The sequence below is a fragment of the Curcuma longa genome, chromosome 1, assembly GCF_044706935.1.
Source record: "Curcuma longa cultivar G26 ecotype Majalengka, Jawa Barat chromosome 1, ITB_CL_G26_1.1, whole genome shotgun sequence".
Taxonomy (NCBI): Eukaryota; Viridiplantae; Streptophyta; class Magnoliopsida; order Zingiberales; family Zingiberaceae; genus Curcuma; species Curcuma longa.
Genome location: NC_133861.1, coordinates 24,360,000 through 24,375,035, shown reverse-complemented (window position 1 = coordinate 24,375,035; position 15,036 = coordinate 24,360,000). Strand labels below are relative to the sequence as shown.

The following is a 15,036-nucleotide window of genomic DNA, read 5'->3' as shown; positions in this document are numbered from 1 at the left end:
CTCCGCTGCAACTTGATCCTCCTGACCAAGTCCAGCCTTCCGCAACTTGGTCCTCCTGACCAAGTCCAGGTCTTTGCCTGGTGCACGTTGACTCTGCCAAGACTTCTGCCTGATCCTCCAAACCAGGACTTCCTTTTGCCTAGCCTACAACTAGGACTTTCCCTTGCCCAGCTTCACTCACCAGGACTTTCATTGTCTAGTCTAACCGACTAGATCTTTCTCACTCACTTCCACACATCCAAACATCAAGTCCTGTTTGGATCAACCCTTGGTCAAACTGACCAGACCTAGGTGTATTGTCAAACATCGAAACACTAGGCAAGATCTTAGTGCATCTTGCACCAACACAGTTTAGACTAGGTTCTTTTCCTTTGGTTCACGCCCATGTGCCGACCGCTCGGTTCATCGCACGCACGCTGGCTTCTCTCGCTCTCGTAATTTCTCTCTCATGCGGCCCGATTCTGACGAAACTGATAGAATCGCCATGATCTTCTCGCGGTCCCTCATCCGTCAGTGAGAAGATCAAGGCGATAGGGGTTTTAAAGGGGCTAACCGTTGAGGGAGAGGAAGAACAGGCAAACCCTATACATGATTTCCCTCCTCCTCTTTTCTCTGTTCGCGCTGTCCCCTATTTTTTGATTGTGTGGGAGAGGAGGAGAAGTCATCGACCCTGTTTGCACTGTTCGCCGAGAGTAGAGCCGTCGCTGCCTTTGCTCGAGCGCGTGAAAGAAGGCAACATCGGAGCCCTAAAACGCGCTGCCGCTTCTTTCTTCCTCCCGAGTACGCCTGCCACATGAGAACAGAGCTGATCGCATGCATCTCCAGCACCTCTTCTCCGAGGCGACGGTGGCTGACTACAGAACAGAGCTGATCAAGCTTGGCGGTAGTCATCGCCCGCCACCCCTACTTCTCTTGACCGTCGGCTAGCCATGAGTAGAGACCCGATTGTGCCTCTTCCTCTTCTTCCCCGATGTTGCATTTTCCTAATCAGTCTTTCCCTTGCTTTATTGATTGGAGTTGTGGTGGACCGCCGACCTTCCTTTTGGCTTCTCCCCGGTGAAGACATCCCGAGTGCTGCCCCTTCACCAGAGCTTGCCTCCACGGTTGGCGGCTTGTGAAGTCGTCCAACCTCGATGTTCAGCCATCAGAGCCCTTGTGAAGGGCTGTCACCAGCCACTAGTGAAGGGTTGCTGTTTGAGTTGTTGCCATAGTGGTGTTGCCAGGATTTGTCATTGCCAAAAGCTTCACAAGCTTATGGAAAACATTCTATCAATATTGGAAAGGTTCTGACCATTTGTCCTAAATCGGTGATCAAAGGTTGACCACCGAAAACTACACCGGGAATATGATTATCGATGATAGTTATAAAGCTCTAAAAAATGGTTGCGACAAGTGTTGTTGCGTGTTTTTAAAATTAGAGTTTTCTCTCGTATCGACTGTTGTTAATCGTCGACTAGTACTAAAGACGGTGACGCAACTCGTAACTTAGGAAATCATCTAGACGAAAGCTTGGCATGGATCACCAGTAGAGGCGGAACTTCAACAAGGGCCGCTCGATTGATGTCATTCCCGTTGAGCGTCATATGCCAAGTATGCATAGAATATTTATTATTTTAAAAAATTTTAAATTTTCAGTTATGCCATGTATATGTATCCTGTATGCATGTGTTGCAAGTGTTGTAATAATTAGATTTAATTATTATTTTTCTTTCGCTGCATATGTTTACAAAACGTGTAAACACGTGCAACGCACTGGGACGATCTTAACAGTGGTATCAGAGTCTGATAGTACAAGGCATACACGTAAAATTATTTTATGTGTTATAGTTACTCGTAAATTTAATTAAAAAAATTTTATGATTTAATTTATAATTTCTAATTATAAAAATTTCTTAACTTATTAGGAATTTAGAATTAAAAAATTATTTCCTAATTAATTAGATTTTCTTAATAAGAAGTTTATTTTTAAAAAGAAAATTTTGTGAAATAATTGAGGATTTCTAATTATAAAAATTTCCTAATAGTTTAGAAGATTTTTTATTAGGAAAATTATGATTATAGAAGGAAACTGTGTCCTAATATTTAGGTTGATGATGCCCCCTTGATGATGCCCCCTTGATGATGTAAATCCTCTTGGATTCAGAAGTTAATTAATTGAGTTGTCAGTAATTCAATTAATAGACGGACATACGATATCTTAAACACAGGAAAGTTAATGCACTCATAATAAGAAGGAGTCCATATTATAATATGGGATTGGTGCGGTAGTTCAATAATAAATCTTTAGTGGTATGAGTTATTATTGATGGACTTGAGTTGGGTGTTCAGGGAGAACACAGGAAGCCCAAGCCCATCAGGAGTCTAAAACTAATTCCTCCTCTAGGTTCCTATTGTAGCCTCTAGATAAAGTCTCGTATCCATCTGAGAGAATTCTGTTAAGAATTTCTAAAATTCTGTTAAGAATTTTTCTATAAAAAATTATGTTAAGAATTTATCCTTCCTCTCTATCTCCTTTGGCGCCGACCTCTACTTGAGGTTTTCCTTTGATTAGTGGCGGCTTGAAGAGGAGAGGAAGAGAGTAAGAGATAAAGCCTTGGATCTCCCTTGGTGTGTGGCGGTTTTGGAAAGGAAATGAAGAAAGGGAAGAAGAAAGGAAGAGGAGGAAGAAGAAGCTTCTACTTTAAGTTCTTGCCATCGGATAGAAGAGAAGAAATGAAGGATTTGGGTGAAATTCATCTTGGAAGATCGTTGCCCACACAGTGTCCAAGAAGAGGAAAGGAATACAACAAAAGATCAAGATATCTTCGAGTATGTACAATCATCTACATAACTTACAAAGGAGAAATGTACAACTACTTCATTCCGCTGCATAGTTGTTATTGTTTTTTTTGTATGGATCCTGAATACCAACACAAGAGCCCAATGATCTTAATGCATCGATCAAGCACCTAGTTGATCGAATATGAGGGCTACTTGATAAGATTCCGTTTTCGAAAATTTTTGTCCGACAAGAATTAAACGGAACGGAATTCCAAGTTCCCATTAGGGGCAACACATGAGCAGTCGAACTTCTACTAGTCATAACTGTAGGATCGAAATACGTGCTAGAGGGGGGGGGTGAATAGCACGTTGCACGTTTTTCAATTTTCGTAAACTCTTCGAACGATTCAGAAACAAAAATGATAGCGAAGCAGAAACGTAAAATTAGCAGAAAGTAAATAACACTTTTATTTTTACTTGGTTCACAGCGCAACACTGCTACTCCAAGGCCCACGGTCCTTGATCGTTTACTCTGGGCAATCCACTAAGGCACTTGCCCCTTTACGGCAGCAAGTGTGTCGAGAAAATAATACAGAAAACTTGATTACAAGTATGAACAAATTAAAATACAGAGTTTCTTTGTTACCGAACTTTTGGCTTTCTCGGTCGCTCCCCGGAAGTAGAAATCGGTGCCTCGGTGTGAATTTGAGTAGCTTGGAGTAGGTACAACACCGACGTTGAAATTGCAGGGCTTGGGAGTCGCGAGAACGGAGTTTGGAGGCGTTGGAAGTGAGATCCTCGGCTGCTGGTCGCGGGCTCCTTATATAGCCTTGCTGAGTCGACTCAGATGCAGATCTGGGTCGACTCCAGCTTGCGTGGCAGATAGAACTCTATCGTCTTCGCCCGTTATCCTTCCTGAGTCGACTCTGATTGACTTCTGGGTTGACTCCAGTCGCGGTGGCAGCAGCGTTGATAAGTTTTTGACCTGAGTCGACTCAAAACCTTACCTGAGTCGACTCCAGGCTGAGTTGGCGGAAAGTCGACGCGCAGACTTCCGGATTCCAGCTGACTCGGCTGGAGTCGACTCCAGAACTCATCTGAGTCGACTCCAGACCCGAATTTTTAGCTTTTTGTCCGGAGTTAGCGTTCGTCTGACTTTTCCTTCCTGCAAAAGATGTTAGCTCAAAATGGTAACATGTAAAGGATTAAGTTGGTTCATCGAACCAACTATAAGTCTTAACTTCGGATCTCCAGTGAGACCCTGGGTTAGACTGACGCCTAATGTTCCTCTAGGGAACGCGTCCTCACCCACTCCCCTCGGGAGAATTTACCTGACTGCCAACTGAGTCCTCCTGACTCGTTGGACTTTGTGCTCGGCTCTGTCTTTGCCCCCCAGGATTTGCGCTGCAACTGATCCTCCTGATCAGCCCAGTCTTCTACTGCAACTTGGTCCTCCTGACCAAGCCCAGACTTCTACTGCAACTTGGTCCTTCTGACCAAGTCCAGACTTTACCTGGTGCACTTTGACTCTGCCAAGACTTCATGCCTAGCAGCACTAGGACTTAACCTGTTTCCTGTAAACTCAGAATAGCTTGGTTAGCCAAACCACATACTTAACTTGATCCTAGTTCCATAATCAAAACTCTGGTTCGATCTGCTAGTGCTTCCTGCACTAACAATCTCCCCCTTTTTGATTATGGCAACTTAAGGTTTCAAGTTAAGTTTTTAAATCAACTTAAATCATAACTCATATCATGTATAACAAGTCAAAAAATATTGCACTAATACCATACTTACCGTGCAAGTCAATTTTGTAAGTATTGTCATTAATTCTTTCCAACACTTGGAATGGTCCATCTCCTCTTGGTTGAAGCTTTGACCTTTGGGCAGGAAACCTTTCCTTTCTCATATGAACCCATACACCCAATTACCAGGTTCAAGGACAACTCTTTTTCTTCCTTTATTGGCTCTATTCGCATATTGCTCCATTTTCTTCTCAATTTGAGCTTTAACTTGCTCATGAAGCTTCTTCACATATTCTGCCTTTGGTTTGCCATCCTTGTGAACTAAAGAAGAAGTGTTAGGTAAAGGAAACAAATCAGAGGTGTTAGTGGATTGAACCCATAAACAATCACAAAAGGACAAAATTGAGTAGTAGAATGGACAGCCCTATTATAAGCAAATTCAACATGAGATAAACATTCTTCCCAAGACTTAATGTTCTTCTTAATAATTGCTCTAAGAAGAGTAGAAAGAGTCCTATTTACCACCTCAGTTTGGTCGTCAGTTTGAGGGTGGCATGTGGTGGAGAAAAGAAGCTTTGTTCCTAGCTTATTCCATAAGGTCCTCCAAAAATGGCTTAAGAATTTGGTATCACAATCTGAAACAATGCTCCTAGGCATGCCATGAAGTCTTACCACCTCTTTGAAAAATAAATCTGCCACTTGAGTTGCATCATCCACTTTGTGGCAAGGTATGAAGTGTGCCATCTTGGAAAATCTATCAACTACCACAAAAATGGAGTCCTTACCTTTTTGAGTGCGTGGTAGCCCTAAAACAAAATCTATAGACAAGTCAATCCAAGGGGAATCAAGAATAGGTAAAGGAGTGTAAAGTCCATGAGGTGATACCTTAGATTTTGCTTTTCTACACACAATGCACCTTTCACAAAATTTCTGCACATCATTCTTCATGTGTGGCCAATGAAAATGTTCATGTAGCATTTCTAAAGTCTTTTGGACCACAAAGTGCCCCATTAAACCCCCCTCATGTGCTTCCCTAACTAGCAATTCACGCATGGATCCTCTAGGCACACAAAGTCTATTGTTCTTAAACTAGTAATTATCATGCCTAACAAACCCATTTTGTGATTTCTTTTCACACGCAGCATATAATTGGGAAAATTCATTATCATGCACATACAACTCTTGATATGTTCAAAGCCAAGAAATTTAGTTTCAAGTGTAACAAGCAAATTATATCTTCGTGAAAGTGCATCTGCTACAACATTTACCTTTCCTTGCTTATGCTTAATCACATACAAAAATTGTTCTAGAAATTCAACCCATTTGGCATGCCTTTTGTTGAGCTTCCCCTGCCCTTTCAAATACTTCAAAGATTCATGATCACTATGAATGACAAATTCTTTAGGCAAAAGATAATGCTGCCATGTTTGCAAAGCTCTAACAAGTGCATACATTTCTATATCATAAGTGGAATAGTTGAGAGTGGCACCACCTAACTTCTCACTAAAATATGCAATGGGATGTCCATCTTGAAGTAAAACAGCCCCAATACCCACATGAGATGCATCACATTCAATTTCAAATGTGATAAATACCTTGGAACAGATCGCTTTGATATTCAAATTTGGGAAGGATATTGACGCCACACTCAAGAAAGATGAGAAGGTGAGGTATAATTCATGAGGATTTTGATCGCCACAAGTTGCCTTGATAAGATCACAATTAGGGTGCGTTTGGTTCAAGTTATGATATATAACCTTGGTTATGTGATTACCAGGTAATCACATAACCAAGGTTATGGGGCATAAAACATAACCTATGGTGTTTGGTTTGCTTTATTTATTTGGAAGGAATAAAACATAACCAGTTTTATAATTACTATATTACCATTCATTCAATTATATTTTAATATAATTCATTAAATTAATAAGTATAATTTGTTAATTTTATTTTAATAAAATAATTCATTAAAAATAATTATTTTAATAAAAAAATCATTAAAATAATAAATATAATTTATTAATTTTATTTTTTTAATTTTAAAATAAATTTATATATATTAATAAAAGAATTTATTAAAATAATTATTTTAATTAAATAATTCATTAAATTAATAAATATAAGTTCTTAATTTTATATTTTTAAATTTAAAATAAATTTATATTTCTTTTAATAAAATAATTTATTAAAATGATTATTTTAATAAAATAATTTATTAAATTAATAAAGATAATATGATAATTTATTTTAATAAAATAATTCATTAAAAATAATTATTTTAATAAAAATAATTTATTAAATTAATAAATATAATTGGTTAATTTTATTTTTTTAAATTTAAAAAAAATATTTTTTAATAAAATAATTTATAAAAATAATTATTTTAATAAAATAATTCATTAAATTAATAAATATAATTCATTAATTTTATTTTTTAAATTTAAAATAAATTATTTTTTAATTTATAAATATTTAAATTAAAATTTATTGAATTAAATAATTTGATTTTAATTAAATTTCATAGTACTTTTTAATTGTCTTAGTTTTAAAATCGGAGGGTAATCATGGAAAAAATTTCGTTAACCTCAGGAATCGTAGAAAACCTTAGGCTGCCAAGGTAATCACATTACCGGGTTATAACCCATTTGCTGATGTGGCGGTGATGTTGTATTACTTGGGAATCAATCATAACTTGAACCAAACAAGGTTATCATTGATCCTCCTTTTTCTTGAGCTCCATTACCTTTGCTTCAACCAAAGGTTATCAATGATAACCTTGGACAGAAAACCATAACCAAGTCGTTATCAATGATTAACTTTTCAACACTTGGAATGGCCCACTCCCCTTTGATTTCCTTAGGAAACCTGATTTGAAAAAATTAGGCAAAGCAAGAATGGGTGCATGTGTGAGTTTGTCCTTAAGTGCTTGAAATGCATTTTTTGATTCTCCCCCCACTTAAAACTCTTATTTTTCTTGACAATTTCATTTAGGGGTGCTGCCAATGAGCTAAAATCCTTCACAAACCTTCTATAAAAACTTGCCAACCCATGGAAGCTCCTAACCTCACTCACAGTTTTAGGAGTTGGCCAATCTCTAATGGCCTTAACCTTCTCTTCATCAACCTGCACTCCTTTAGAACTTATGACAAATCCAAGAAAAACCACATGATCAATGCAAAAAGAACACTTTTCTAAGTTAGCATATAGTTTCTCCTTTCTAAGGACATGCAAGACAGATTTGAGATGTGCTACATGCTCAACCAAACTCTTGGAATATACCAAAATATCATCAAAGTATACTACCACAAATTTTCCTAGAAATTCTCGTAAAACTTGGTTCGTAAGCCTCATAAAAGTGCTTGGTGCATTAGTTAACCCAAAAGGCATTACCAACCATTCGTACAATCCATATTTTGAAAGCAGTTTTCCATTCATCCCCTTCCCTTATCCTAATTTGATGGTACCCACTTTTCAAATCAATTTTAGAAAAGAAGCAAGCACCATGCAATTCATCAAGTAAATCATCAAGTCTAGGGATAGGATGTCTATACCGAATTGTGATGTTGTTGATTGCTCTACAGTCCGTGCACATCGGCCATGATCCATCCTTTTTAGGAACCAAAATTATGGCTACTGCACATGGACTTAAGCTCTCTCTAACCCATCCTTTTTGCAGTAACTCCTCCACTTGATTTTGTATCTCCTTTGTTTCTTGAGGGTTGCTCCTATAGGTTGGCCTATTGGGTAGAGAAGCACCAGGAATAAGGTCCATTTGGTGTTCTATTCCCCTTATTGGTGGCAAACCGTGAGGTACTTCCTTGGGAAACACATCCTCAAAATCCTGCAAAATAGCAACATCACTAGGCAAAGAGTTAGTATTAGTTTCCAAGCAAGTTTCCTCGCGCAAAAGAAGAAATATAGGTTGCCTTGTCAAATAGGCTCTCTTCACCTCACTTCCTCTTGCAAACAAGTTTTCTATTCTTCTCTCTTTCTTTTCCTCATTCTCTCTTCTTTCTTTTCTTTCCTCATTCTCTCTTTCTTTTCCTCATTCTCTTCTTTCTTTTTCTTAAGCTCTCGCTCTTCCTTTTCTCTTTTATCTCTTATTTTTATTTGATCCGCACTAAAAAAATAAGAGGATCATAAAAGATAAACAATTTAAAATATAGATATCAAAAGCAAGAGTGTAGAGTATTTTTATTTTTTTAATAAGTCATCTTCCATATGATATATTATCCTTTAGAAGTGAGAAGATCGATTCTGATAGATAGAGATGAAGTGCTTTCTCCATCATCAAGATGGCAGCGACTTTCAAGAAGAGCCGCAATTGACTAGGCGAAATCACGAGAAAGAGAGACAAGGAGCCGTTAAAATTAAAGAACAAATTTTGGAATAAACTCTAACCCTAAATTACTTATATATATAAAATCCTAAATTCGAAAATGCAATGAGCGTTGAAACTCCAATTAATTCGTTGTTACGATCTACCTGCATGTGGAAACAACGAAGATTTTAGCTTGGAGTGCGTCTTTCATGATAAAGAGGTTGTATTTTTTTTACGTATATATCTGATTACTATTAGAAAATATAAATATTTACTTTTTCTATATATTTGTAGGGTGAACGCATGCATGGTGAGCTCGCCTATCAAACTACCAAGGTCTTCCAAGAAGAATGTGGCTTGCCTCCATAGGTACAATATCACATAGAACTTGATCTTCATATTTTCCAATGGAGAAATTAATCAGCACTTGTTGATTCACCACCAATTCACCACTATTACTTAGCCATTGGAGTTTATATGGTCTTGCATGCGGTGTAGTCTTGAGGTTGAGTTTGGTAACCAACCTAGTGCTTGCCACATTGGTGTAACTCCTACCATCAATGATCATTGAGCATGTTTTACCTTGAATAAGGCAACGGGTATGAAAAATATTTTCTCTTTGGTCCTCCTCGTGCTCCTTGGCTTGACTTCCCAATAACCTCTTAACAACCAAGAGATCGCAATCTTGCACATAGGCTGCTCCATCATGTTCCTCATCGCTTGAAGAAGAGGAATGAGAAGAAATTTTTTCACTAGAGATACTCCCATTATCCCTAACCATCATAGTCTTCTTATTCGGGCATTCGGATGCAATATGTCCTTTTCCCAAACACTTAAAGCACTTGATATCCTTGCTCTTAGAAGAAGAAGTAGTAGGAAAAGGCTTATTAGTGCTTGTTACCTCTTTTGAATTAGAAGAAGAACCCTCCTTCTTTGGCTTGTCCTTCCAACTTGAAGAGTAGTTTGAAGAAGATGGTTTCTTCATAATGCCCTTCTCTTTAATTGTTGCTCCACTTTCATTGCTTGATGAACTAAGTCTTCAAGCTCCACATAATGTTGTAACTCCATAATGTCTCCAATATCTCGGTTTAGGCCATGGAGAAACCGAGCCATGGTTGCTTCCCTATCCTCCACAATATTGGCTCTAATTAAAGCCACCTCCATCTCCTTGTAATACTCATCCACACTCCAACTCCCTTGGATGAGTCTTTGCAAATTGTTGTGCAATTCCCTGTGGTAGTGGGAAAGGCACAAATCTCCTTCTCATCAAAGTCTTCATTTCATCCCAAGTGTTGATAGGATGCTCTCCATACCTTCTTCTCTCCTTTTGCATTTAATCCCACCAAATTAAAGCATAATCAGTGAACTCAAGGGCAGCCACCTTCACTTTCTTTGCATCATTGTAGTTGTGGCATGAGAAGATTTGCTCTATTTTCATTTCCCACTCAAGATATGTGTCGGGGTCATTCCTCCCTTGGAAGGAAGGTACCTTGATTTTCACATCTCTTAGATCATCTTCATGTCGATAGTCTCTACCTCCTCTTTCATGTCTTTTTCCCCCTTCATGCCTCCTTCTTTCTCTTGGAGAACCATAGATAGGTCACTTTCTTGATGAGATTCTTCATGATTAGAATTGCCCCCATGGTTAGAAACTCTTCCTCCTTCAAGTTGGTCCATCCTTTCATGTAAGCCTTCAAGTTGTCTTTGAAGCATCCTCTCAAAGTGTTGAGTAAATGCCTCCATTTGAAGCCTATTAGGATCTTGCCTAGGGGAATTTTCCCCACTCATGCTTGCAACAAAAAAGATGACAAGGAAAATTACAAAAGAAATGTTAGAAAGACCTCAAAAGTCACTTCAGAAAATTCCCCCAAAAATACCTACGAAAATTGGACACTTGTAACCCTTGAATGCATCTTGGATCATGTAAATTTGGGCCTTCAAGTTTTGTCTTCATGTTGGCTCAATTTCACTTTCAAGTTGAAGGAATGTGATCCATAGTTGTTGCCTCCATTGTGCATTGATCCTCCTTTTCCTTGAGCTCCATTATTAAGCCTTCCAAAGCTTGCTTCATTCTCTTAGTCTTGGATCTTGTCATGGGTCCTCCAATTCCCTTCAATGCCTCTTCCTCCTTGGCTTTGTCTTGTAAGCTTGTATCCCCTCCTTGGTCCACATCACAAGATGAAATTAGTTTATCTTTGCACTTCGTTAGGTCCAATCAGACTATATTTCTTGAGAATTCAATTCTCAAAATTGTTTTAAGTCCTTTAGAAAAAATTGTAGTTGTGTGACCTAATAGGTTCCCAGCTATGTTGACCATCCATAATTAATTATTAATTATGGAATGATTATGAGTGACACTTAGTGTACATCATGATCCCCAATTGACTGAAAAATCAATGATTGATTCCAAAATTATTTCTGAACCGTTCAACAGCTACAATGAGAAATGCCTCATTCCTTTCACCATCTTATACCCACTTAGTTCAGTTCATGATATATGTGTCAGTCCCCATTAGGCTAACTACGTCATACTTAGTCCAAACTTTAATTTCTTATCCTGTGGATTCAAATTACTCATGCATATGTCCAAGTGTACTATACTCTTGACATATAATATTTTAACCAAAGTCTTCAAATAACAATTCTAGCAAACGACTACAGGGGTATACATCTCCTTTTTCAAGGAGTGGTGAATCCTCTATAGGCTATCCAAATTATCACATTTTGATCATGATGATACTATAACACAAAAGGTATCATTGGAGATTCACAAGAACCAAGATTTTAGTTGAATAGTGTGGTCATAAAACACAAATAGCGCATATAGTTATGAACATATATCAAAACACATGCATAAATTTCAAACAGAAAGTGAAAATTTGCCAGATTAATTATTCATAGATTTTCTTATGCAACCATACTACCACAAGTTTGTTTGTTGAGTTCATCTAGGTCTCTCCCCTTGTCAATAAAGAACCATTGTTTCTCCATTTTATTTTGAGTCTAATCAAGTTAAAAGATTGCACAACTATTACATGATGACTAAAAACATAGCACATTGTTAATCAAATCATAAGGTATTACATATGCGAACAATAGGTGAAGGATGCAATTGTAAGAGTCTGCATTCAATAGTTGAGTATCTGCATTCAATAGTTAGGATGCAATTGTAAGACTCATCAATTGACATGAACCCCACCAACAATTGTGAAGGAACCCGGGAACAATCGATGGACAGAACCCCAAGAACTAGAAGACAAGAGTTTGAGCCTTGACCTATAACAAAGAGATGGAACAAACCAAAGACTACGGAGAAAAGAAACGTCACACCGCAAGGGTGATAAGTTTCAGAGATTTGAATGCCATGAGACAAACTCGATAAGTTCAGAAGTTTATCAAGAACTAAGAGATCACACAAACAAGAGCTTCACTCAAAAGTTATCCTTTCCATAAACATACTTCCTATCTTATATAGTGGGAAGAAGTAATTAAGATTACAAAGTATTCACACTAGCCATTAAGAGTAATACATGCATGCAAGCAATTAAGAGTACAAATACATGCATGCAATTAAATAGTTTAGCAACTCAAATCAAACTAGTCCTCTTACTCATTGAATGAGTAAGCAACTCAAATCAAACAAGTCCTCTTACTCAGTGAATGAGTAAGCAACTCAAATCCAACAAGTCCTCATACTCATTTATTGTAAGAATGAGTACTCATTTCATCATGAAATTTAATGTATCAATGGATAATCTGAATCATATTGATGCACTCTTGATTGATACTTTGATTTATCTGGATCTCTTCTTTTTCATAATCAACAAAATGTCTTTCTATTAGTCCATTTAGTGCTTAATCGCTTTGCCCAAAGTCTTATAACTAGACCTTCTAGGAGTGACAAATGATCATTTGTTTGATGTGCATCACGATCAGCTCCTTGATGTGCATCATTCTCCCCTTCTTGAAAAGGATTTGCCCTCAAATCATCACCTACATCCAAAAGAGACAAATCAGCAACATTAAAAGTAGTATGCACATCATACTCACCTGGCAAATCAAGTTGGTAGACATTATCATTGATGTCTCTTTGGAAATCGTTCCTTCCTTAGGTGCAACCAGACCCACTCTCCTGGTTCAAAAAAAAACTTTCTTGCACCCCTTGTTAGCTTGATGAACATAAGGTTGGGTCTTTCTCTCAATATTCAGCCATGCTTGTTCATGAATCTTCTTCATGAATTTAGCCTTCTACTTGCCATCTAAGTTTACATGCTCACTCATAGCCAAAGGAATCAAATCCAATGGTGACAAAGGATTGAATCCATAAACAATTTCAAATGGAGAGAACCGAATTGCAAATATATGCTTCTATTGTAAGCAAACTCAACATGTGGTAGACAATCTTCCCATGTTTTCAAATTAATTTTAATGATAGCACGAAGTTAGAAAAATAATGTTCAATTAACAACTTCAGTTTGTCCATGTTTTCTTGAACATATCCCTTCTCTAACAATTCATTAACTTGTCTTTGAAGTTCCTTTGTTGTTTCCTCTAGATTGCTTCTATAGGCAGGTCGATTTGGGATGGAAGCACCGGGTATGAAGTCAATTTAGTATTCAATTCCTCTACTAGGAGGCAAGCCATGGAACATCTTCTATAAAAACATCCTTGAATTCATGTAAGAGAGAAACAACAACACCTGGCAAAGAATAGTTAATATTGTTAGTGCTCAATAGTATCTCCTTATACAAAAGCATAAGGAGGCAGTTGGTTTGAAAACAAAGTTCTTTTAATCTCACTTTTCTTTGCACAGAGGCTATTTTCCTTTCTCTCTTTTTTTTCCTCTCCATTGACACTTTTCTTAATTTTGCTTTCTTTCTTTACATCTGTTTTTGACTCTTTTTTCTCAATTTCTTTTTCTCTTTTTTTTTCATTCACTCTTTGTAATTTCAGCTGATCCTCCCTAACTTGTCTTGGTGTCAAAGGTACAAGAGTAATAGGATATCCCTCAAGAGTATAGGAATACTTATTCGTACGCCCATCATCTGTTACCTTTCGATCAAATTGCCAAGGTCTTCCCAATAGAAGATGGCATGCATGCATGGGAACCACATCACACAACAACTCATCTTCATATTTGCCATTGGAAATTGCTACCAAGACTTGCTTTGTCACCCTATCTTCACCGCAATCATTCATCCATTGAAGTCTATAAGGAAGCGGATGTTTCTGAGTTAGGAGTGACAATTTCTTTACCAAATCTGTACTTGCCATATTGGTGCAACTCCTACCTCAATAATAATGCTGCAAACCTTGTTATTTACAAAGCAACGAGTATGAAACAAGTTCTCTCTTTGATTATCTTCTTCCTTCATAACTTACATATTGAGAACTCATTGGGCCACCAAAAAGTCTCCAACAACAACATGTTGTTCACCATCACTATCCTCCTTTTGGGGCATTTCTTCATCTATTTCATCCTCATCTTCTAGCTCAAGTTCCTTGGGCGTTTATCACCATCACCCTTTTGTTCACACATTGGATGGCTATGTGACCATGCCCTTGACATTTAAAGCACTTGATATTATGAGATTTGAAAGAAATTGATTTGCTAGTACCTTGAGTAGCAGATGTTGGTTTGGGCTTCTTTAAGACTTCAAACTTTGGCTTGTTTTGATGTTGTTCCTCCCTTCTTGGAGCTCCATGCCATGTATTGTTTGTAGCCTTTGGTTGTACCCTCCTAGCCAATCCTTTCCTCTTGAATTGTTCTTCCACTTTTGTGCTTGGTGGACCATATCTGACAACTCAACATAATGCTACAATTCAACAATATTAGTGGCTTCTCGATCATCATCCACATTAGCATGAATCATGGACAACTCTATCTCCTTGAAATATTCATCTACACTTTTGGAGCCTGAGACAACCTTTGCAGCCGCTGATATAAGCTCCCATAATAATGGTTGGGTACAAATATCCTTCTCATGATCATCTTCATCTCCTCCCATGTGGACACAGGTTCCACTCTATTCCTTCTTCGATTCGTCACCACTTGATCCCACCAAATAATAGCATAATCAGTGGCAGCTAGTTTAACCTTCTCAAGTTATGAAAAATCATGACAATCAAACACCATTTCCATTTTAGTTTCCCACTCCAAATAAACTTCAGGATGATTTTTTCCTTGAAAGGATGGAATCTTCAGCTTTA

The 15,036-nt window shown here is 37.7% G+C and overlaps 1 pseudogene; it reads right to left on the bottom strand.

Annotated features, from left to right (window-relative positions):
* LOC141826680 (uncharacterized) overlaps positions 1–14,834 on the bottom strand; it is a 63,641-nt pseudogene extending 48,807 nt beyond the window's left edge.
* Positions 14,835–15,036: the final 202 nt, after the last annotated feature.